We start from the raw sequence: 25,794 nt of genomic DNA, 5'->3' as shown, positions 1-25,794 counted from the left end.
CTCCGCCCCCGAAGGAGAGAGCAGGAACCGGTGGAGGACGCTAAGATCAACGCGGAGGACAACATGGCGAGCATGGGGTGGAAGCGGAGGACTCCGCCAGCCACCTGGATGGAAGCAGAGGCGAGCCATCACCAGCCGTCCCCGAACTCCTCCAAGCCGGAGTGGAAGAACTCACCTACCAGCTCCTGTGGATGCAGCTGAACGCTGAGACCACGTGGAAGGCGGTGCCAGGAGAAAAGCTGCAGGAACCGTGTCTCGTCCGATGGCCCCTGACACCAGCAGTGGAGACCGGTACCGGAGACACCGCAGCGGCAGATAAGGAGACCGACCCTTCCTCGGTAGCCGAGGAACTCCTAGTGGGTCCATTAGCTGCACCACCTCATTATGGATCCGGATGGATTCAGGTCCTGGGGGAATGGGACCAGGTCACAGGGATGGAACATTTCATGAAGGCCCCGATCCAGCCCACCAGTCTGCCAGGCGAGATATACGCTGAAAAAACTGTGTATCGCTGGGTGAACCCTGGGACAGATCTTATGGGGTTCCCTGGGGCAGAAAGGAAGGCAGGAGAGGTTATGGAGGTCCGGAGCTGGGAAGAGTACCAGCAGCAGCTCGTCTGTAAATGGAAGGAGAAGGATGAGGAGTACCAGGCCCGGCACAAAGCCTTTGACAAAACTAACCTGTGCACTAAGGCTCAGGACCGCAAGGACCGACAGACAAATCAGGCCCCGCTGAAGCAAGGCGCGGTGGTAGCCTTCAAGCTAAATGGAGGCTGGGGATTTATCAAAGAGCCAGGCCTGTATGCTGAGATCTTTGTTAATAGGAGGAACATGGAATCCCACCTCTGGGAAGGACACCAGGACAGGGACTTCTACCCCTGTGATCACGTGACATACACCAGACATCTCGGTGACAAAGGGTGGTACTCTTTAAATGTGAAGAAACTCAGGTACACTGCTCCAAAGCTGACCAGACCAAAGATATCAGCAGCACTACCTAGCGCCAAAGTTGCCATCACCACTACCACTCCCACTGTGACACCAGCCTCTCAAGCCATCACAAAGACGACTGTGTGCACTACAACCACGACCGAAACAGCAGTGGCAACCTCACCAGTCATCACGTATACCCAGGCTATACAAACCCCCATTGCAGGACAGGACCTAACTGTACACAAATTTAGAACCCACAACATCTACTTGTTACCAGGAGTAACTTTGGTTCAAGACCTTCCCAGGCCAGGAAGTATTCAGCGCCAGATATTACCTTGGAGTCAGACAAAGTAAATAGGAAGCATGTGACTGCAAATAGTTAAAAGTTAACCTGCTGCCAAAAGTTAAGTGACTGTTGAAAGTTAAAAGTTGATATACCTGACCAAGGATTTTACACTAATAAGTTTAACTGTTTCCAAGAACTATCAAATCATGAACTGCACATGATCAAAAACTTTCCACTGTAAATAGTTGGCACCTCTTAAGGTGCTTCCTACTGGTTTTACAAAGAAGCTTTTAAGAGACTGTTTCTAATATTGCTGTGAAAGTTGCCTTCTTTTAAAGAGACCTGAAGAAAAACCCGTTTGGTGCGGCAGGATTCCAGGTCTGGATACACACCTTGTATCTGCCCAAGCCCTACTTTGGGAGTTTATGACGGGTCCCTCGCATGGTTTCTGCTGTTATAAAGTTGTTAATTGACTTGAGTATTAATAACACAATTAATTGCACTACCTCAGTATAGAAAAATGTTACAAATTGTTTGTACCTTAACCCCTTCACCCCCAAGGGTGGTTTGCACGTTCATGACCGGGCCAATTTTTACAATTCTGACCACTGTCCCTTTATGAGGTTATAACTCTGGAACGCTTCAATGGATCTTGGCGATTCTGACATTGTTTTCTCGTGACTTATTGTACTTCATGATAGTCATAAAATTTCTTTGATATAACTTGCGTTTATTTGTGAAAAAAACGGATATTTGGCGAAAATTTTGAAAATTTCGCAATTTTCCAACTTTGAATTTTTATGCAATTAAATCACAGAGATATGTCACACAAAATACTTAATATGTAACATTTCCCTCATGTCTACTTTACATCAGCACAATTTTGGAACCAAAATTTTTTTTTGTTAGGGAGTTATAAGGGTTAAAAGTTGACCAGAAATTTCTCATTTTTACAACACCATTTTTTTTTAGGGACAACATCTCATTTGAAGTCATTTTGAGGGGTCTATATGATAGAAAATACCCAAATGTGACACCATTCTAAAAACTGCACCCCTCAAGGTGCTCAAAACCACATTCAAGAAGTTTATTAACCCTTCAGGTGTTTCACAGGAATTTTTGGAATGTTTAAATAAAAATGAACATTTAACTTTTTTTCACACAAAATTTATTTCAGCTCCAATTTGTTTTATTTTACCAAGGGTAACAGGAGAAAATGGACCCCAAGAGTTGTTGTACAATTTGTCCTGAGTACGCTGATACCCCATATGTGGGGGTAAACCACTGTTTGGGCACATGGCAGAGCTCGGAAGGAAAGGAGCGCCATTTGACTTTTCAATGCAAAATTGACTGGAATTGAGATGGGACGCCATATTGCATTTTGAGAGCCCCTGATGTGCCTAAACATTGAAACCCCCCACAAGTGACACCATTTTGGAAAGTAGACCCCCTAAGGAACTTATCTAGATGTGTGGTGAGCACTTTGACCCACCAAGTGCTTCACAGAAGTTTATAATGCAGAGCCGTAAAAATAAAAAATCATATTTTTTCACAAAAATGAACTTTTCGCCCCCAATTTTTTATTTTCCCAAGGGTAAGAGAAGAAATTGGACACCAAAAATTGTTGTGCAATTTGTCCTGAGTACGCTGATACCCCATATGTGGGGGTAAACCACTGTTTGGGCACATGGCAGAGCTCGGAAGGAAAGGAGCGCCATTTGACTTTTCAATGCAAAATTGACTGGAATTGAGATGGGACGCCATATTGCATTTTGAGAGCCCCTGATGTGCCTAAACATTGAAACCCCCCACAAGTGACACCATTTTGGAAAGTAGACCCCCTAAGGAACTTATCTAGATGTGTGGTGAGCACTTTGACCCACCAAGTGCTTCACAGAAGTTTATAATGCAGAGCCGTAAAAATAAAAAATCATATTTTTTCACAAAAATGAACTTTTCGCCCCCAATTTTTTATTTTCCCAAGGGTAAGAGAAGAAATTGGACACCAAAAATTGTTGTGCAATTTGTCCTGAGTACGCTGATACCCCATATGTGGGTGTAAACCATTGTTTGGGCGCAGGGCAGAGCTCGAAAGGGAAGGAGCGCCATTTGACTTTTCAATTCAAAATTGACTGGAATTAAGATGGGACGCCATGTTGCGTTTGGAGAGCCCCTGATGTGCCTAAACATTGAAACCCCCACAAGTGACACCATTTTGGAAAGTAGACCCCTTAAGGAACTTATCTAGATGTGTGTTGAGCACTTTGACCCAACAAGTGCTTCACAGAAGTTTATAATGCAGAGCCGTAAAAATTAAAAATCATATTTTTAACAAAAATGATCTTTTCGCCCCCAATTTTTTATTTTCCCAAGGGTGAGAGAAGAAATTAGACCACAAAAGTTGTTGTGTAATTTGTCCTGAGTGCGACGATACCCCATATGTGGGGGTAAACCACTGTTTGGGCGCATAGCAGAGCTCGGAAGGGAAGGAGCGCCATTTTACTTTTCAATGCAAAATTGACTGGAATTAAGATGGGACGCCATGTTGCGTTTGGAGAGCCCCTGATGTGCCTAAACATTAAAAAACCCCACAAGTGACACCATTTTGGAAAGTAGACCCCCTAAGGAACTTATCTAGATGTGTTTTGAGAGCTTTGAACCCCCAAGTGTTTCACTACAGTTTATAACGCAGAGCTGTGAAAATAAAAAATCTTTTTTTTTTCACAAAAATGATTTTTTAGCCCCCAGCTTTGTATTTTTACAAGGGTAACAGAATAAATTGGACCCCAAAAGTTGTTGTCCAATTTGTCCTGAGTACGCTGATACCCCATATGTGGGGGGAACCACTGTTTGGGCGCATGACAGAGCTCGGAAGGGAAGGAGCGCCATTTGGAATGCAGACTTAAATGGATTGGTCTGCAGGCGTCACGTTGCATTTGCAGAGCCCCTGATGTACCCAAACAGTACAAACCCCCACAAGTGACCCCATATTGGAAATTAGACCTCCCAAGGAACTTATCTAGATGTGTTGTGAGAACTTTGAACCCCCAAGTGTTTCACTACAGTTTACAATGCAGAGCCGTGAAAATAAAAAATATTTTTTTTCCCACAAAAATGATTTTTAGCCCCCCAAATTTTTATTTTCCCAAGGATAACAAGAGAACTTGGACCCCAAAAGTTGTTGTCCAATTTGTCCCGAGTACGCTGATACCCCATATGTTGGGGTAAACCCCTGTTTGGGCGCACGGGAGAGCTCGGAAGGGAAGGAGCACTTTTACTTTTTCAACGCAGGATTCGCTGGAATTGAGATCGGACGCCATGTCGCGTTTGGAGAGCCCCTGATGTGCCTGAACAGTGGAAACTCCCCAATTCTATCTGAAACCCTAATCCAAACACACCCCATACCCATAATTCTAATCCCAACCCTAATCCCAACCGTAAATGTAATCCTAACCCTAACTTTAGCCCCAACCCTAACCCTATCTTTAGCCCCAACCCTAACCCTAACTTTACCTCCAACCCTAGCCCCAACCCTAACCCTAGCCCTAACCCTAGCCCTAACCCTATCCCGAACCCTAACTTTAGCCCCAACCCTAACCCTAATTTTAGCCCTACCCTAACCCTAACTTTACCTCCAACCCTAGCCCTAACCCTAGCCCTAACCCTAGCCCTAATGGGAAAATGGAAATAAATACATTTTTTAAAAAATTTATTATTCTTCCCTAACTAAGGCGGTGATGAAGGGGGGTTTGATTTACTTTTATAGCGTTTTTTTATATCGGATTTTTATGATTGGCAGCTGTCACACACTAAAAGACGCTTTTTATAGCAAAAAAGTTTTTGCGTCTCCACATTTTGAGAGCTATAATTTTTCCATATTTTGGTCCACAGAGTCATGTGAGGTCTTGTTTTTTGCGGGACGAGTTGACATTTTTATTGGTAACATTTTTGGACACGTGACAGTTTTTGATCGCTTTTTATTCCGATTTTTGTGAGGCAGAATGACCAAAAACCAGCTATTCATGAATTTCTTTTGGGGGAGGCGTTTATACTGTTCCACGTTTGGTAAAATTGATGAAGCAGTTTTATTCTTCGGGTCAGTACAATTACAGCGATACCTCATTTATATCTTTTTTTTAATGTTTTGGCGCTTTTATACGATAAAAGCTATTTTATAGAAAAAATAATTATTTTGGCATCGCTTTATTCTGAGGACTATAACTTTTTTATTTTTTTGCTGATGACGCTGTATGGCGGCTCGTTTTTTGCGGGACAAGATGACATTTTCAGCGATTCCATGGTTGTTTATATCTGTCTTTTTGATCGCGTGTTATTCCACTTTTTGTTTGGCGGTATGATAATAAAGCGTTGTTTTTTGGCTCGTTTTTTTTTTTTTCTTACGGTGTTCAATGAAGGGGTTAACTAGTGGGACAGCTTTATAGGTTGGGTCGTTACGGACGCGGCGATTCTAAATATGTGTACTTTTATTGTTTTTTTTGTTTTTTTTAGATAAAGAAATGTATTTATGGGAATAATATATATATTTTTTTTCTTTATTTAGGAATTTTTTTTTTTTTTTTTTACACGTGGAAAATTTTTTTTTAACTTTTTTACTTTGTCCCGGGGGGGACATCACAGATCGCCGATCTTACAGTTTGCATAGCACTCTGTGAGATCGGCGATCTTACTCATCGCTGCAGGCTTACAGATCTGCAGCTGCAGCCTGCTCCTGACCCAGAAGTCCTCCCTGCAGGACCCGGATGCAGCCCCGCGGCCATTTTGGATCCGGGGACTGCAGGGAGAAGACGCTCGGTACAAGGTGAGTACATTCCCTTGTACCGATCGTCTCAGGGACGCACGCAGCATGTTTGATCGCGGTGTGCCAGGGGTTAATGTGCCGGGGGCGGTCCGTGACCGCTCCTGGCACATAGTGCCGTATGTCAGCTGCGATAGGCAGCTGACACCCGGCCGCGATCGGCCGCGCTCCCCCCGTGAGCGCGGCGGATCGCATATGATGCACTATCCCGTCGGTGGTTATACGGGCCCACCCCACCTCGACGGGATAGTACGTCAGATGTCAGAAAGGGGTTAAAGGGAATGTTGACTTGTTACACTTTATTAAAGTGATAATGTTTGATAGTATTAAAGATAGTATTGTACGCAGAAAATACTAGTAAGAGACAGTGACTAAGAATAAAGTTGAAACTTTGCACTTTGAAGAAAATAAAGATAACATTTGTTTTGCACTTTGAAGCCTTAGAGATAGTAAACCCTTAGAGGGTAATTGCCGTTGATAGGATAGGTTCTAATTTTAGAAGGTATGTATACCATGTAAATATGTTCTTGTAACATTCAAGCATCAATTCCTCCCATAAAGGGAAGCTCTAGTTTACACTATTAACTTGCTCTATTTGTTTACATCATTTAAAAAAACATTTGTATGTCTTTTTGCTAATTTATATTGGTGTTCTTCTTTTCCCAGTCCGGTAGTATTGGATTTAACGGGGGGAGTGTGGCGCCCCAGGATCCTCGTCATCACAGTAGCATTGTTTTCCTCACGGGGAGAGTGATGTTACGTTTGGAAGGGATGAAGGATATCTCTTTATCAGGTAATCACCATACACACAACATGTTCACACTCCAAGCCACAAGGGGGAGCTTTTGATCCTATTTCTAGGTGACTCCCCGATATCTATTGTGGTTTGGAGGGAAAGAGAGGGCAGATGGTCAGAGAGACAGAAGGGAGCAGACCGACATGGAGTGTCAGAAGGTGTGAAGGGGCCGTGTAGTCTGAAGTACTACAGCCCCTAAGAAAGGGATGTACAGAAGGAAAGGACATCGTTCAGTGAGAGTGAAGGAGAGGCACAGGCGAGGACACCAGGGGGAGGACAGCAGCGAGCAGACTGTCTACCTGGCAAAGCGCACTAAGGTTGTAGGGGACTCTAAGGCTTACATCAGAGACTGGCAGGACAGCTGAACTGCAAGTTACCTGTCCGCCACACACACCTGAAGACACAGTAACACATAGAGCCCGGGGTGTGATAGAGTCCCTGTAAAAAGGCTCGAGTTACCTCTCATACAGGTACTGTCCTATCCTATATGGGGGACAGAGAGAAGAACTGTGAAGACCTTATCTGAAGACATAGGCAGTGAGGGACTACAAAACCACCACGCTAGAGGAAGGCTTTTAACTCCACCTGGTAAAGGGGACTCTGGATCCACTTCCAAGCCAGCCGGACCCTGCCTGCCCTGTGATCCGGTCTTCAGTAAACCAGGTAAAGGGACTGCAAACCTGTGTCCTCGTTCTTTACTGCACCATTCACCATCTTCCATCTACACACCAGGAGCCCTGAGGATATACTTCACCTGTGGGAAGTTATACCATCTAGCTGCCATAACATCACCCTAGAGGACCCCTTAAAGCAGCGTTGGTCCCCACTGACCAAATACCACAGGTGGCGTCACGAACATAAACTTTATTCAATTCCCCTTTTACATGGGTGCCCATGGCCACGGACCGGGTTGCCACCTTGACAACCCCCTGTGAACACCAGGGCCGGGTACCCCACGGCCCTGGCGGGCGACTCAGATGCAGATAGCGTTGACTTTAATGGTTGAGGAGCCGTCGTCTCTCCATTCCACCATCAGCTGGGGTGTTTCAGTCGGAGCACAGCCGGAGCGGTGACATCAGTGAATGCCGCCGGCTGTGCGGAGCCTCATTCCATACGCAGCACAGAGCGGAGCGCCACAGGTGAGTAGGATTAGATAGTCAGCACTTGGATCATCTGGGGGCTTGGTCCTATGGGCTATCATACTGTGTGGGGGGCATCTTACTTTATGGGGCCATGAAATGGTGAGAACACTGAGGAGCATAAAAGGGGCTCAAGTAATGATCCCGTGCCGCACGTCCCTCTTACTGAAAGTTGAGAGGTTCTCGCCTTCTCCGGTGAAAATCTTTTAAGGGGAAGGGGCCAGTAGAAGCTTCTGCTGCAGGGCCCCATGACTTCTGTGTCGCCTGTGACTATAAACACGTGTCCTTCACTGACAGCGAGCAGTGAGGACAGACAGAAAGCTGAAGAATGTGGATGGTGGTCTGCGGCCCACACAGAGCAGCACTTTGTGCTCCAGAGCTGCCCTTCCTACTGTAACTCTGGACAGGGGGCTTTCTGGTGTCTTCTCACCCTGCACAGAGGTAGAATGGCTACGTGACGGCCCAGAACCGACACACAGCTTCTATTCATTGCATTTTATTGTTCCGCCCGAGGCCAATGTTTCCTGGAGATGATAAAATGAAGTCTGGAAATCCAGAATAAATAAAATCCGTGCTGAACACGGCATCGCTGCCATCACTTATGCCGACACGGTAAATAACAGGTGAGGACGGTAAACAGGCAAGACGCAAACCCAAGACAGACAAAGCCGCGGCACGGCCAGATGAAACAAACCTGCAGATTTACAAGACTCCGCTCAGTACACGGATCAGAACATAGAGAACCCGGATCTGAAGGTAACAACATTGTCATCATGGCCTCAGCTACACACCACCGTCCCCCCAAAAGTTACAATGGGGCCCCCATAACAGAACCTCAACTGGGGCCTAATATCAGTGGCTGTAATGCACACATGACAATAATGCACAGAGTGATGTCACAGTACAGGGATAATACACACAGTGATGTCACAGTACAGGGATAATACACACAGTGATGTCACAGTACAGGGATAATACACACAGTGATGTCACAGTACAGGGATAATACACAGTTATTTCACAGTACAGGGATAATACACACAGTGATGTCACAGTACAGGGATAATACACACAGTGATGTCACAGTACAGGGATAATACACAGTTATTTCACAGTACAGGGATAATACACACAGTGATGTCACAGTACAGGGATAATACACACAGTGATGTCACAGTACAGGGATAATACACAGTTATTTCACAGTACAGAGATAATATACACAGTGATGTCACAGTACAGGGATAATACACACAGATGTCACAGTACAGGGATAATACAGTTATTTCACAGTACAGGGATAATACACACAGTGATGTCACAGTACAGGGATAATACACACAGTGATGTCACAGTACAGGGATAATACACACAGTGATGTCACAGTACAGGGATAATACACACAGTGATGTCACAGTACAGGGATAATACACACAGATGTCACAGTACAGAGATAATACACACAGTGATGTCACAGTACAGGGATAATGCACACAGTTATGTCACAGTACAGGGATAATTCACACAGTGATGTCACAGTACAGGGATAATACACACAGATGTCACAGTACAGGGATAATACACACGGTGATGTCACAGTACAGGGATAATACACACAGTGATGTCACAGTACAGGGATAATACACACAGTGATGTCACAGTACAGGGATAATACACACAGTGATGTCACAGTACAGGGATAATACACACAGATGTCACAGTACAGGGATAATACACACAATGATGTCACAGTACAGGATAATACACACAGTGATGTCACAGTACAGGGATAATTCACACAGTGATGTCACAGTACAGGGATAATACACACAGTGATGTCACAGTACAGGGATAATACACACAGATGTCACAGTACAGGGATAATACACACAGTTATGTCACAGTACAGGGACAATACACACAGTGATGTCACAGTACAGGGATAATTCACACAGTGATGTCACAGTACAGGGATAATACACACAGTGATGTCACAGTACAGGGATAATGCACACAGTGATGTCACAGTACAGGGATAATACACACCAGACTCTTCAAAAATATCTATTACTGAATACTATTGACCATAAAACCGTTTCCTTTCTCACCAACTTGCACCCAATTACACCAGTTTTCTATATCCTACCGAAAATTCACAAGTCAGTTACAAACTCACCAGGTTAAGATTGTAGCGTCAACTGACTCTGTCTTATCACCCCCTATCTATTTTCCTGGAGAAAATGCTGACACCCATGATTAAGAACACACATTCATTTGTCCTTGATACTGGACATTTCCTTCAAATAATCCGGCAAATTTCAGAGATCTCTAGGGACAGCCTACTTGTTACCTTTGACGTCCACAATTTGTATATGCCTCTCTGCTGTAAAGGACCTTCTGTCCTCATCAGAACTCTCCAATAATTCCATAGAATTGTGTATTCAATTATTGTCTACAGTACTCCATGATAACTACTTTCTATTTGGGGATCAATTCTATTTGCAAATTCAGGGAACAGCGATGGGGTCTAATGTAGCCCCTGCCTACGCAAACTGCTACATGGATTCTTTTGAACATCATTTCATTTATACCAGTAGTCTATTTTTGAAATACTCCAAATGTTGGTTGCGTTATATAGATGACGTATTTTGTATCTGGGACGGTCCACTTGAATCACTATATCTGTTTCATCAATATATCAACTCGATCCGCCCAGAATTACAATTCACATTAAATCATGACCCACAGAAAATTCCATTTCTAGACACATTGGTACAAAAGGACAACCTAGGCAGATTAAGTACAGATTTGTATGTAAAACCTACTGATTGCAATCTTCTCCTACACTATTCGAGCTGCCATCCGTTAAGTACTAAAAATAGCCTGCCCCGTTTGCAATTTGAAAGAATATCTAGGATTGTATCTAATGAGAGGATCCTCCCGAACCACTTGGATGAAATGTCTCAGAAGTTTCTAGACAGGAACTGCCCTCCAACCATCTTAGCACAAGAGAGAACAAGGTTACTTAACAAGAACCAACACCCACGTCCACCTCCTTCTAGTGAACGTATTCCTTTTATACATACCATCCTGTGATGCCTCAAATGTACAAAATAATCAGAGACCATTGGCCTCTTCTACATAAGGCCTAGCCTCAAATTGAAGCCTTTATAAACCCAACTCTAATGTGCACCCGCAGTCCACGAAACCGCAGGGATCAATTAGTGGAAGCTGACATTGGGGGCACCCAACAAGCGAAACAGTCCTTTATTGGTTCGAAAAGAACCTTCCCCTGCCTGGCATGTGCGGCCTGCTCGAACCTCATTAAATCAAGTGACATCACTCACCCCACACGGGAAAACGTTTTCCAACAAAAGGCTTCTTCACATGTGATAGTAATTCTGTTATCTATGCAATTGAATGCCCTTGTGGTTTACTTTATAATGGCGAGACAACCCAACATATAAAAGACAGACTAGGAAGCCATAAATCTACTATCAGATGCAAGAAAACTTGGCTCCACTTCTCAACATTTTGTCGCAATGGGCCATACGGGGTCACAATTAAGATTTCAGGTATTGGAGCAGGTGTCGCGTCCTAGAAGGGGTGGGAACCATATACGGTTATTAAAGGAAAGAGAGTCCTATTGGATCCATACCCTACAAACTTTAACGCCAAGGGTCTCAATAGAGAGCTGGATTTCATTATTCGCTCATTTTCTTAGATAACTGCAAGATACTGCTTATGTACCGGCTTGTTCAGACTTGTCTATTCTGACATATTTTACTCTTTATTGGGTATTGCTCTGAAATCGGTTTGGGAGCTTGCTTTTTCTACTGTTTCTTTTTCTCCTCTTTAATATTTTCTTTGTTAGTTCCACAGGCCCATTGATTCTCATAGGTGAGTATGCTCAAGCGTCACTTTTATCAATTTTTATTTTATATTTTATTTTAGATTTTTTATTTTTTATTCTTTATTTTTATTCTTTCTTATTTTGTTCATTTTACACATTTTTATTTCACTTTTCAGGTCTATTGTTCAATCCCCCATGTTCATTTTTTCAATATTTTATTTTATTTTTATCTATAATTGTTATTTTCATTTTTTATCTTTTACATTTTTTCATCAATCTCTACCTTCCTTTTTAGGTTTCTTTCATTTTTTGCCCTTGTTCCTTTTGTTTTTTCCTTATTTTTTATCAATCATTTACCTCTTTCATTATTTTTCATTATTTCTCATTATTTCCATTTTTTATGTAATCAAATATTCTCTCCACCTTTATATCAGGTTATTCCTCTATATACCGCTATAATTTCTTTTACATCGTCCTTTTCTGCCTTCCTCTTTCCCATACTGCGCCACATGATACTGTTCTGTCCAGACACCACGGCACGTCACAGTGCGCTCCACACTGCGCAGGCGCTCTTTCTCCTTACTCATTACTGCCCCTACCGCGCATGCGCCAGCGTCCTGAGACTTGTGTACCCACCGCATCGTTCACTTCCAGGTTTACACCCTGGAACCACATCGCGGCTACACTACTTAATGAGACTATCTCCCCCACTCCGCCCACACCACTACATCGGCGCTGCATGACACCTTTCCCTGGCGACAGCTTTCCTTTGGTGAGTACCACCCATTGTCCACAGTAATTTTTTTGTATATGTTCCCTTCCTTGGTGCGCATGTTATCCTAGACCAATATAGCTGACATACCATACTGCATACTGTATACTATGCTACTAGGACCCTCATGGATTTCATGTCTTTTTCCAGGATATGTTTTGCACCACGACACCATTATTTCATTATCCCACGGGACACACAGTATCTACAAAATAGGTCAGTTACTTTCTACCATTATTTTCCTTTTTTTCTCTTTGCAAATGTAAGGAGGTTGCTTTCCCTGCTCCTTGCCTGGAACCACTTAGCCAGACAGCTGGGTTGTTGGGGGGAAGACTTTCTGCCCTGGACAGAGGGGACAGGTTGACTGCTGGGAAAAGAGAGGGGAGTGGTCAGAAAAGTGCGGGAGAGAGAGCGCGCCAGAGAGGGGACAGCGTGCGAGAGAGAAAGCAGGCTGCAGCGCCGCGCTCCCCATGACAGAGTGCTCCCCATGACAGAGTACTCCCCGTGAGGGCACTGAGGCTGAGATACCCACCAGAGTGAAGGCTGGATGTGGGGGTGTAGATTTGGAAGCCTCCAGAATCAGAGACAGTGACTGTGCAGCCCTGGTGACCGCAGTGACAAGCAAAGAATTCCTGGTGACCGCAGTGACAAGCAAAGAATCCCTGAGTGTGATAAGTAACTACCCAGAGTGTGTGTGACAGCGTTAATACAGGGAGACTGTCAGCCTGGTGCATAGAGGCTCTTGCAGAAGCAACGAGACTGTGCTATTTCCTGGTTTCACTTTCACTTTGCGAAGAACAGATTGCAGAGAGACTTAACCCTGGACTTTCCAGGAGACACAGAAGAAACTTCAGGATCTCAAGCCCTGCTGGTGACTGTATCCACATTGGGAAAAGGACCCTCCAGTCAGGACCTCCCTGGGCTGATAAGTTACAAGAACACTCGTTAACCCTTTGATTCCGCTTAACTGTTTACTGTTTTACTTGACTATTAACCCCGTTTACTCCCTGCGAGGAGAATTTTACCCCTGTTAATAAATCCCCTTCAACAGTTGGTCTGTCTGTTCCGTGGTGACATACGCAACCCTGCACTCTATTACACTTGGCGTAGTCGGCAGGATGTCACACGGTAGCACGGAAGGGGCAGACCAAGCAGTTGAGGGAGGCCCCAGGTCTAGCATCTCCCTGGGAGCCATGTTAGCTAACCTACCAAAATTTTCAGGGAGTAATGTCATGTTGTGGGGTTGGACGGAGCGCATCCGAGGGATGATGCGGATACATCCTATGACACCGGCTCTGCAGGCGGAAATAGCTGTGATGGCCCTAGAGGGGGATGCCCGGGACTCTGTTATGCTAAGACCCCCCCAGGCGAGAGATACCCTGGACAAAGTATTACGTATACTTGAGGAGACGCATGGGGACCCCACTGACGTAGGGGAGCTGCGCATGCGACTGTTCCGCTGGATACAAAGAGAGGGGGAGACCGTGATGCAATATATGAATGCACTGCAGGAGCTTCATACTGCCATTATACGGAAGGACGGCATAGGTGTGGGGTCAATTGACGTTGTACTGCGAGACCAACTGGTGACAGGCTTGCGAGATGTATTGATGAAACAGGCCCTGCGAGAGCGCATGCGTGTAAAGCTAGATATGACTTTCTCTGAGGTTGGGAGTGAGGCACGCACACACGAGCAAGAGGAAGGGGTGGTAGTGCCAGTGGGAAAGGTATGGAGCAGGGAGGTAACAGCCCCTCAATGGGTAGAAGACTTGAAGAAGGAGCTTAAGCGAGTCCGTGAGGAGGTGGCTGAATATAAGAAGATCCCTGCTGCAGAAACCGCCCTCCAAAGTGAGACTAGTGCCGTTCGGCAAAGAAGACTGCCTAGATGCTACAACTGCGGAGCATCCAGTCAAAATGAAGAGGAGGCAATGTGGGCCCGGGATTCCCAGCTGAAGATAAGAAGAATCTGGGAGGAGATTGAGAGTCTGGGGAAAGCCCTTACTGCAGTTTTGGGGACCAGCGGCATATCCCGAGGTAACGTGCGGAAGCCGCCAGAAAGAGATACAGTGGGGCAAAAAAGTATTTAGTCAGTCAGCAATAGTGCAAGTTCCACCACTTAAAAAGATGAGAGGCGTCTGTAATTTACATCATAGGTAGACCTCAACTATGGGAGACAAACTGAGAAAAAAAAATCCAGAAAATCACATTGTCTGTTTTTTTAACATTTTATTTGCATATTATGGTGGAAAATAAGTATTTGGTCAGAAACAAAATTTCATCTCAATACTTTGTAATATATCCTTTGTTGGCAATGACAGAGGTCAAACGTTTTCTGTAAGTCTTCACAAGGTTGCCACACACTGTTGTTGGTATGTTGGCCCATTCCTCCATGCAGATCTCCTCTAGAGCAGTGATGTTTTTGGCTTTTCGCTTGGCAACACGGACTTTCAACTCCCTCCAAAGGTTTTCTATAGGGTTGAGATCTGGAGACTGGCTAGGCCATTCCAGGACCTTGAAATGCTTCTTACGAAGCCACTCCTTCGTTGCCCTGGCGGTGTGCTTTGGATCATTGTCATGTTGAAAGACCCAGCCACGTTTCATCTTCAATGCCCTTGCTGATGGAAGGAGGTTTGCACTCAAAATCTCACGATACATGGCCCCATTCATTCTTTCATGTACCCGGATCAGTCGTCCTGGCCCCTTTGCAGAGAAACAGCCCCAAAGCATGATGTTTCCACCACCATGCTTTACAGTAGGTATGGTGTTTGATGAATGCAACTCAGTATTCTTTTTCCTCCAAACACGACAAGTTGTGTTTCTACCAAACAGTTCCAGTTTGGTTTCATCAGACCATAGGACATTCTCCCAAAACTCCTCTGGATCATCCAAATGCTCTCTAGCAAACTTCAGACGGGCCCGGACATGTACTGGCTTAAGCAGTGGGACACGTCTGGCACTGCAGGATCTGAGTCCATGGTGGCGTAGTGTGTTACTTATGGTAGGCCTTGTTACATTGGTCCCAGCTCTCTGCAGTTCATTCACTAGGTCCCCCCGCGTGGTTCTGGGATTTTTGCTCACCGTTCTTGTGATCATTCTGACCCCACGGGGTGGGATTTTGCGTGGAGCCCCAGATCGAGGGAGATTATCATTGGTCTTGAATGTCTTCCATTTTCTAATTATTGCTCCCACTGTTGATTTCTTCACTCCAAGCTGGTTGGCTATTGCAGATTCAGTCTTCCCAGCCTGGTGCAGGGCTACAATTTTGTTTCTGGTGTCCTTTGACAGCTCTTTGGTCTTCACCATAGTGGAGTTTGGAGTCAGACTGTTTGAGGGTGTGCACAGGTGTCTTTTTATACTAATAACAAGTTTAAACAGGAGCCATTACTACAGGTAATGAGTGGAGGAAAGAGGAGACTCTTAAAGAAGAAGTTACAGGTCTGTGAGAGCCAGAAATCTTGATTGTTTGTTTCTGACCAAATACTTATTTTCCACCATAATATGCAAATAAAATGTTAAAAAAACAGACAATGTGATTTTCTGGATTTTTTTTTCTCAGTTTGTCTCCCATAGTTGAGGTCTACCTATGATGTAAATTACAGACGCCTCTCATCTTTTTAAGTGGTGGAACTTGCACTATTGCTGACTGACTAAATACTTTTTTTGCCCCACTGTATAGGAGAGGTGCGCCACATAAAGAAGGCTTCGGTGGCGGCCCCAGAGTGTAACTCCGTATCCTGGGATGAAGAGCAACCGCAGATGAGAGATGTCCCCTGCCGAGGTCGACGATCCAAACTGAAGCGCCCTCCAGACAGACGCAGACGTGAGTGCTGGACGTGCAGAAAGGTGGGACACATGTCCAGAAATTGCCCTACCCGAGAAGAGCGGTGGCAGAGATCCGCTCACCCCTCTGAGGGTCCTGCTAACTGGAGGGAATGTCGCCCCTGGAGGGAATGGTACGGCAGGAAGAGAAGAGTTCCACCTAGGACAAGACAGTACCACAATGTCGGACGCCAAGGAGAGGTGGAGAAGGTGTCAAGCATCTCTGGTGAGACTCAGACTGGCAGGAAGAAAGTGACGTTCTCTCGAGAAGACCACCAAAGTGCTTTACTACCCTGTCCAGCACGAGTTCCTGAAGAAGGAGAGAAAGTGCCAAGTGTTCCTGCGACACTCGTTTGCAATGTCCAAGCCGATGAGGAGGAGGAACCACTGATGTCGTCCCCTGAGGTGAAGAATGTGCTGGCTGTCAGCTCACCAGTTCCTGATCGGACAAGGGAAATGGAGCAGCTGTGTGAGACAGGGCGTGTGGCTGAGAATACCTGGGAAGTGATGCCCGCAGAGCCCGGCGCAGATGACAAAGAGTCCGGCCTGCATGGTCTTAATTCATCTGACTCAAGGTTTGACAAGAATGCTCCTGTCAAAGAGAGGGGGAGCTATGAAGAAGAATTGCGTGTACTAAGCCCCCAAACTGAGGAGCCTGAACAAGAAGTCCCTAAAGTTTCCGATAATGACAAGGAGGAGGATGAATCATCTACGCAGACATCTGCTAGCGGCAAAGCTAAGAAGAAGAAGAAGAAAAAGAAGAAGACAGCAGTTGTTGATGACGCAGAGAAAGCATATCTCAACCTGACTGATGAGCAGCTCCTAAACCATTTAGTCTTGGAGTATCTACAAGAAGAAAGGCAGAAGGAGATGCGAGAATCGCAGGTATCTGACTCCCCTCCGAAGAACAAAGAGAAGCACGAAGAGTCCTCGCCCGTGGAATGGCGAGCTTTAAGAGAGGGGGAATGTAAGGAGGTTGCTTTCCCTGCTCCTTGCCTGGAACCACTTAGCCAGACAGCTGGGTTGTTGGGGGGAAGACTTTCTGCCCTGGACAGAGGGGACAGGTTGACTGCTGGGAAAAGAGAGGGGAGTGGTCAGAAAAGTGCGGGAGAGAGAGCGCGCCAGAGAGGGGACAGCGTGCCAGAGAGAAAGCAGGCTGCAGCGCCGCGCTCCCCATGACAGAGTGCTCCCCGTGAGGGCACTGAGGCTGAGATTCCCACCAGAGTAACGGCTGGATGTGGGGGTGTAGATTTGGAAGCCTCCAGAATCAGAGACAGTGACTGTGCAGCCCTGGTGACCGCAGTGACAAGCAAAGAATTCCTGGTGACCGCAGTGACAAGCAAAGAATCCCTGAGTGTGATAAGTAACTACCCAGAGTGTGTGTGACAGCGTTAATACAGGGAGACTGTCAGCCTGGTGCATAGAGGCTCTTGCAGAAGCAACGAGACTGTGCTATTTCCTGGTTTCACTTTCACTTTGCGAAGAACAGATTGCAGAGAGACTTAACCCCGGACCTTCCAGGAGACACAGAAGAGACTTCAGGATCCCAAGCCCTGCTGGTGACTGTATCCACATTGGGAAAAGGACCCTCCAGTCAGGACCTCCCTGGGCTGATAAGTTACAAGAACACTCATTAACCCTTTGATTCCGCTTAACTGTTTACTGTTTTACTTGACTATTAACCCCGTTTACTCCCTGCGAGGAGAATTTTACCCCTGTTAATAAATCCCCTTCAACAGTTGGTCTGTCTGTTCCGTGGTGACATACGCAACCCTGCACTCTATTACACAAGCTCCATCCAACCTTTTTCTCCTAAACCCTTCCCCACCTCCCCCATTTCCCTGTTCCTTGCTGGAACTGTATATCTTATTTATTCAATTTTGCTTTGTACTTGCTTGGCAATAACTGCAATCATATGACAAGGCTTCCGAAAATGTGCTGAATTTTGCTTGCCCGGTAATAATTGTAAAAATATAACTTTCTAATATCTGTGTAAATATGTATATATTTTTATCATTTGTAAATGTTCCTGTATATATTTCTTACACAATATATATACCATATAATTGATTTATATTCAACTGTCTTTCAGCATGGTTTGAGAAAGACTCTTCCTAGAGTCGAAACGTCACGACGCTACGCTACTGATTCTGTGCCCTCTACATGCAAAATTATTGTGTATGGTGTCACTACCTCTACGTATTAAATAATCACTTTCATCACAAAAAGACAGTGCAGCTGTTTAGAGCAGGCCGGAGCGAGCCATCCCCTCCCCCCACAGACGGCGTACGTGCAGGCCGTCATGACAGGGGTTTGGGAGCAGAAGGGCTGAGGATGTAGGGGTTAATTAGGGGTGGGGGGTTGTAAGCCTGAGGAGGGGGATATAAGGTAGCCGGGGGGTGGAGCTTACCAGTTCCCGCTCTGGAATCCCCAGGAAGAGAACATCCAGCATGTCGGGCATAGACAGCGTGCTGCAGCAGCTGCGGGCAGCGGCAGAGCATCAGCCTCCGGGCTGGTTGGAGTCCCAGGTGGCCGGTATACTGGGCAGCGGCAGCGGTGGAGTACAGGCGGCATCGGGCGGTGAACGGTGCTCTCAGCGCAGACGGCCTCCAGAGCGGCTGTCCCCAGATACTCCCCGTCCCCAGCGCAGGCGTAGGAGCCCCTCCAGGGACCCTCCGGATCGAGTGCCCGCGTCCATGCGCCCCAGCAGGGCCCGGTCTGGGAGGTAACCGCCTGCCGCGCTGGGGCCTGCGGCGGTGGAAAGGCCTGCTTCCTCCTTCACACGGGGGGCGGGGCCTTCACGCGCTGGAGCTCGGAGTGCCAGTGACGTCACGGGGGGGGGGGGGGGCGCCGGGCTGCAGCTCAAGCCGGGCGGCCTGCTCCTTCATCTGCATCAAGACAGCGTGGGAGAGCCAGTACCACTGCGGCAGGCAGCGCCGCCGTGCCCTCGGGGCTGCTGAGCCCATCATGTGAGCCTGGATCATCACCAGGGTCATCGACTGAATCCGGAAGGAGCCGTGGTCGGGGGTCTGAGGAGCCTGCATCCTACGGTGGGCCTGCGCCGGGTGTCCTTTCCTCTCAGGCTGCATCTGGATCACTAGTGGCGGGCCTGGACGGGGCCGGATATTCACGCCTTCCATCACGCGTTGAAGCGCAGTCTCGCGGGGTTCCACAGATCCGATTGGGAGGAGATGACAGCTGGACGAGCGGGATGTCTGCGGCTGGGGGGACCCCGGCTCCCCTGCAGCCTGGTAAGCAGAACTCTATGTCTGTTTTGTTACCGGCGTTATCTTTTTCACCGGCGGTGGGGGTTAGTCAGGCGAGTGGGGCGGCGGTTTTGGGGGAGCAAGCAGGGAGTCGGTCGGCTTCGGGGAACGATGGGGTGGGTGAATTGTTGTCTTGTGTCCGTGAGTTGCTTACACGTTTGGGAGGGGTTAGGGCAGTGCCGTCCCCTCTGGCCGCATGGGTTGGTCCTACGGATTTGAGTTTGGGGGTGTCGGGAGTGGGTGCCATAGCGCCCGGTAGTTCATCTGAACCTGTGTTGGTGTCAGTGCAGACTGAGAAAGAGAAGGAAGGCGGGATTCGTTTGGACGATAAAGCGCGAGGTGAGGTTTATGTCTGTTTTGAAGGGCCGCTGGGGGCTCATTTAAAGAAGGAAGTGAGGGAGAAGATGTGGAAAGATGAATATGTGGAGATTTTTTCGCTTCTCCCGCTGGAAAAATTTAATTTGGACAAGAGCAAAAAGGAGGATAGTAAGAAAGAGGATGAGGAAAAGCGGAGGTGGCGCCTCATCCCGCAGACGTTTGTGAACAGGTTGCAGGCGTTTGCGATTTTGGCGAGCGTAATTGGTGAAAAGGCGCCTGAGAATTGTTCCGCTCTATTCTGTTACATGGATTCCATAGGCGAGGCACATAGGGCGTACGGGGGCCAGGCCTGGCTCCGGTACGACGAACAGTTTAGGCAGCGGAAGGCGGTTCGTCCGGCGATCCGGTGGGATCAAAAGGACATCGGTTTGTGGTTGCGGGTAATGGCGCCGACGAAATTTGGTCATTCCTTTCCAGGTGGGGCCGGAAGTGCCGGGCCAATCTGCAGGGCAAGGAAGTTCTTCTGGATCAGGAAGTCAGGCTGGGCAATCAGGGGGACAGAAGCACGGTTTGTGTTGGCAGTTTAACGACGGCCAGTGCAAATTCGGGGCAACTTGTAAATTCAAGCACGTGTGCTCTCATTGTAGCGGAGCATCCCATGGCGCCGCTAAGTGCTTCAAGAAAAAAGGAAAGCCCGATGGCAATTCAAAAGGGGGCGACGCCGGTGAGGCTGGACGCGATGGTCCCCTATCTAAATAGGTTTCCTGATAGGCAGAAAGCGGAGTTGTTGTTTTTGGGGTTCCGTGATGGTTTTTGGATACCCGCCCCTCCTTTTGGCATTCCGCAAGTTTTGAGGAATTTGAGGTCTGCAGTTTTGCATGCGGCAGTGTCCGAAAAGTTGTGCAAGGAGGTATCGTTGGGGAGGATGTCTGGCCCTTTCCCCACTCCTCCCATCGAAGATTTGGTCGTGTCACCGTTGGGCATCGTTCCGAAGAAGGAGCCTAACAAATTTAGGCTAATTCACCATTTGTCGTACCCTAGGGGGCGGTCGGTGAATGACGGGATAGATCCGGAGCTTTGCTCCGTTGTTTATACGTCTTTTGATGAGGCGACACGTTTAGTGCGTAGCTGCGGCAGGGGCGCGTTGTTGGCCAAGACTGATATAGAGTCAGCTTTTCGGTTACTTCCCGTTAATCCGGAGAGTTTTAGATTGTTGGGTTGTTATTGGGACCAGGGTTTTTACGTTGATAGATGTTTGCCGATGGGTTGTTCGCTGTCGTGCGCATATTTTGAGGCTTTTAGTTCCTTTCTTGAGTGGGTTGTCCGTGATGTGTCGGGTTTGGATTCGGTGATACATTATCTCGATGACTTTTTGTGCATCGGGCCTGCTCAGTCGGGCTGTTGTGAAGTGGCTTTACAGTCAATTTTTTGGGTGGCTGAACGGTTCGGCGTTCCGTTGGCGCCCGGGAAAACCGAGCGGCCCAGTACGTGTATTTCTTTTTTGGGTATTGTTATTGATTCAGTGGAATGGGAGTTTCGGTTACCTGAGGAAAAAGTGGTTGGTTTAAGATGCGAGGTGGCTCGGGCGCGTCGTTTAAAAAAGTTGCCTTTGCGTGAGGTTCAATCTCTTCTCGGCAAGTTGAACTTTGCGTGTAGAATCATCCCTATGGGGAGGGTTTTTTCTCGCAGGTTGGCAGGTGCTACGGCAGGGGTCAAGGCTCCCCATCATTTTGTCCGATTGTCTAGTGAGCACAAAGCTGATTTGGGGGTGTGGGACAGTTTTTTGGCGCAATACAATGGTCGCTCACTGCTGATGGAAGAAGTGGTGGGCAACTCCGATTTGGATTTGTTCACGGACGCCTCAGGGGGCGTTGGTTTTGGTGCCTTTTTTGGTGGTCGGTGGTGTGCTTCCAGGTGGCCTGATTACTGGTTCGGTGCAGGGTTGGTAAAAAACGTGACGTTATTGGAGATTTTTCCTATTTTGGTTGCCGTTTATTTGTGGAAAGAGGATTTGCGCAATCGCAGGGTTCAGTTTAACTGTGATAACATGGCAGTGGTTTGCGTCATCAACAGTTTAACGGCATCTTCTCCGCCAGTTATCCGGGTTTTACGTCAGTTGGTGTTGTTCTGTATGTCGATTAATGCGTATGTTACGGCGTCTCATGTGCCTGGGGTTGAGAATTCCATTGCTGACTCTTTGTCTGGATTCCAGTGGGATCGTTTTCGTGCTTTGGCCCCGGATGCGGATGAGGCGGGGCTCCAATGCCCCCTGGAACTTTGGAGCGTGGTATCCGGGCTGCAGGACCTTTGATTCATGCGTCTTTGGCACCCAGCACATGGGCGGCTTACTGGTCGGTATGGTGTGACTGGGAGTCCTGGTTGGCGTCTTTCGGGGTAGCTGATGTGTGTGATGATCATGTGGGGGCCTTGTTGTTGTGGTGCTGATGAAGGGTGGTCAATGTCAAAGGTGGAGAGAATTCGGTCAGCGTTGGCTTTTGGTTTTCAGATTAGGGGATTACGGGATTTGACAAAGTTGTTTCTGGTTAGGCAGGCGATAAAAGGTTTTAGAAGGAATGTGGGAATGGGTGATCGGAGGCGTCCAGTTTCTTTTAGCCTGCTGGAGAGGGTTGGTGCGTTGTTAAGTGAGATCTGTGTATCCGTCTTTGAGGTGGCTCTTTTCCGGTTGGCATTTTCCCTGGCCTTTTTCGGCACTTTGCGGGTTGGGGAGGTTGTGTCTCCTAACACGTACAAGCCAGGGGGGCTTTTGGCTAAGGATGTGGTGCTTACTGAGGGTGGTTTACAATTTTGGTTGCGAAGGTCGAAGACGGATCAGGAGGGTAGAGGAAAACGGGTAATGTTGGGTGCCGTTGTGGGTTCGCTCATGTCCCGTTAGTTGTTGGCAAGTTTTTAACAGTTTTCAGCCTTCTAGGGCTGGACCTTTGTTGTGTCATGAGGATGGTTCCTTTTTGTCTAAATTTCAGTTTGTGGCAGTTTTTAGGCGGGCATTGTCGGGTATGGGGCTGGATGCTTCCCGTTTTGCGGCTCATTCCTTCCGTATTGGGGCCGCGACAGAGGCAGCTATGGGAGGTTTGGCACCTGAGGTTGTGCGGAGGATTGGGAGATGGGAGTTGGGGCGATACAGGAGTTATGTTAGACCCCGTTAATTAAAGGGGAGGTGTCCTCGTTGTTGTTGTATTTGTAAAAAAGAATAAGTGGTTGGAATCTAAGTTGTTTGTGTTTTTCCAGGTCATCATCCCCGGTTGGTTTGGATCGTCGGCCATTCATACGTGTATTGGGGCGCGAGATGTGCGGACGTTCGGCGGGACGGACGCCAACTCGGGTTTTCCAAGGACGTGGCCACGGTCAGGTGGTTGGGTTTTCGGGGACTGGGATGGAGCGGGGTTTTGCGCGAGGTGCATAATGGCACTCGGTTGGACAGGCCTCCTGACATTTTGGTGTTGCATGTGGGAGGAAATGATTTGGGGATCCGCCCCTGTCGGGAGCTGATCCGGGATATTAAACATGACCTCCTCAGGTTATGGGTGTCTTTTCCGGATCTACTTGTGGTGTGGTCGGATATTGTCCAGAGGAGATGTTGGCGGCATGCAAGATCCGTGGAAAAGGTCAATAAGGCCAGAATCAAGGTTAATCGGGCGGATCCTAGTTTTGTGGTTAGGAACGGAGGTTTGTTTGTCCGTCACTTTGAGCTGGAAAAGGGCGGGGAGGAGTATCTCCTTAGTGATGGTGTTCACCTGAATGCAGTGGGCATCGATCTATGGGCCCTAGGTTTGCAGAATGGTATCGAAAGGGCCATAGCGCTGAAGTGTGGGGGGGTCTCGGGTATTTGAGGTGTGCAAATACCCTCGTTGTGGCGGTGGGAGGGGTCCTTGGAGTTGGTGATAAATTGGCCTGGGGGATCCGTTGGTGTACGGATTCTTCAGTGGTGTAAATCTTGGTTTCGGGTCTGGTGGTTCGGGGGGGGATCTTGGCAACGGTGGGCCGGATTCCCAAGTTTTTAAGTGGACATGGTTAACCCTTCAGGGTATTTGGTGCTCCCGAGCCTGGGTGGTAACGGCTGGGAGTAAATTTATGGTATGTTCTGTCCACTAGTTATATTATGGTTAACCACCAGTTTGGAGCTTCAAGGACTCTTCCCTACGTTATTTTATTGTTATTGTATGTTTATAATAAAGGCCACTGTGGCCAATTATTATCCAAGTTCTGAGTCTGTCGTTTCTGGGTATGGGTCATTGAGACAAGAATAGGGGGTTCGTTAAACAAAATTAAGGGGTGATCCTTATGGATATCGACCAATAGCAATGTCATGACTTTCTCTCTGCACTATAACCACGACTGAAACAGCAGTGGCAACCTCACCAGTCATCACGTGTACCCAGGCTACACAGACCCCCAGTGCAGGACATGACCTAACTGTACACAAATTTAGAACCCACAACATCTACTTGTTACCAGGAGTAACTTTGGTTCAAGACCTCCCTAGGACCTCGCCAGATATTACCTTGGAGTCAGCCAAAGTAAATAGGAAGCATGTGACTGCAAATAGTTAAAAGTTAACCTGCTGCCAAAAGTTAAGTGACTGTTGAAAGTTAAAAGTTGATATACCTGACCAAGGATTTTACACTAAAAAGTTTAACTGTTTCCAAGAACTATCGAATCATGAACTGCGCATGATCAAAAACTTTCCACTGTAAATAGTTGGCTCCTCTTAAGGTGCTTCCTACATGTTTTACAAAGAAGCTTTTAAGAGACTGTTTCTAATATTGCTGTGAAAGTTGCCTTGTTTAAAAGAGACCTGAAGAAAAATCCGTGTGGCACGGCAGGATTCCAGGTCTGGATACACGCCTTGTAGTCTGCCCAAGCCCTACTTTGGGGGTTTATGACGGGTCCCTTGCATCATTGCTGCTGTTATAAAGTTGTTAATTGACTTGAGTGTTAATTGCACAATTAATTGCACTACCTCAGTATAGGAAAATGTTACAAATTGTTTGCACCTTAACGGGAATGTTGACCTGAAGAACTTTATTAAAGTGATAATGTTTGTAATGGAGTATTAAATATAGTATTGTACGCACAGAATACTCTTGAGAGAGAGTGACTAAGAATAAAGTTGAAATTTTGCACTTTGAAGAAAATCAAGATAATATTTGTTTTGCACTTTGAAGCCTTAAAGAGTATACCCTTAGAGGGTAATTGCCGTTAATAGGATAGGTTCTAATTTTAGAAGGTATGCATACCATGCAAATATGTTCTTGTAATGTTCAAGCATCAATTCCTCCCATAAAGGGAAGCTCCAGTTTACACTATTAACTTGCTCTATTTGTTTACAGCATTTAAAAAAAATTTGTATGTCTTTTTGCTAATTTATATTGTTGTTCTTCTTTTCCCAGTTCGGGAAAACTGGATTTAATGGGGGGGAGTGTGGTGCCTCAGGGTCCTTGCTCTCACAGTAGCATTGCTTTCCTCACGGGGTAGTGATGTTACGTTTGGAAGCGATGAAGGATATCTCTTTATCAGGTAATCACCATACACACAACATGTTCACACTCCAGGCCACAAGGGAGAGCTTTTGCTCCTATTTCTTGGCGACCCCCGATATATTGTGGTTTGGAGGGAAAGAAAGGGCAGATGGTCAGAGAGACAGAAGGGAGCAGACCGACATGGAGTGTCAGAAGGTGTGAAGGGGCCATGTAGTCTTAAGTGCTAGAGCCCTTAAGAAAGTGACATACAGAAGGAAAGGACATCATTCAGTGAGAGTGAAGGAGAGCGAGGCACAGGC

At 46.8% G+C, this 25,794-nt stretch overlaps 1 long non-coding RNA gene across 1 annotated transcript; it reads left to right on the top strand.

The window, feature by feature from the left end:
• Window positions 1-12,499: 12,499 nt before the first annotated feature.
• LOC143768314 (uncharacterized) lies at window positions 12,500-25,170 on the top strand. The gene is made up of 4 exons (XR_013213797.1): window positions 12,500-12,594; window positions 12,745-12,810; window positions 18,506-18,653; window positions 24,315-25,170. It is a non-coding gene; the product is annotated as an uncharacterized LOC143768314 (long non-coding RNA).
• Window positions 25,171-25,794: the final 624 nt, after the last annotated feature.

The sequence above is a fragment of the Ranitomeya variabilis genome, chromosome 4 (genome assembly GCF_051348905.1).
Source record: "Ranitomeya variabilis isolate aRanVar5 chromosome 4, aRanVar5.hap1, whole genome shotgun sequence".
Lineage (NCBI taxonomy): Eukaryota > Metazoa > Chordata > Amphibia > Anura > Dendrobatidae > Ranitomeya > Ranitomeya variabilis.
Note: the sequence above shows the minus strand (reverse complement) of the source record. Positions and strands in the feature narration are given on the sequence as shown.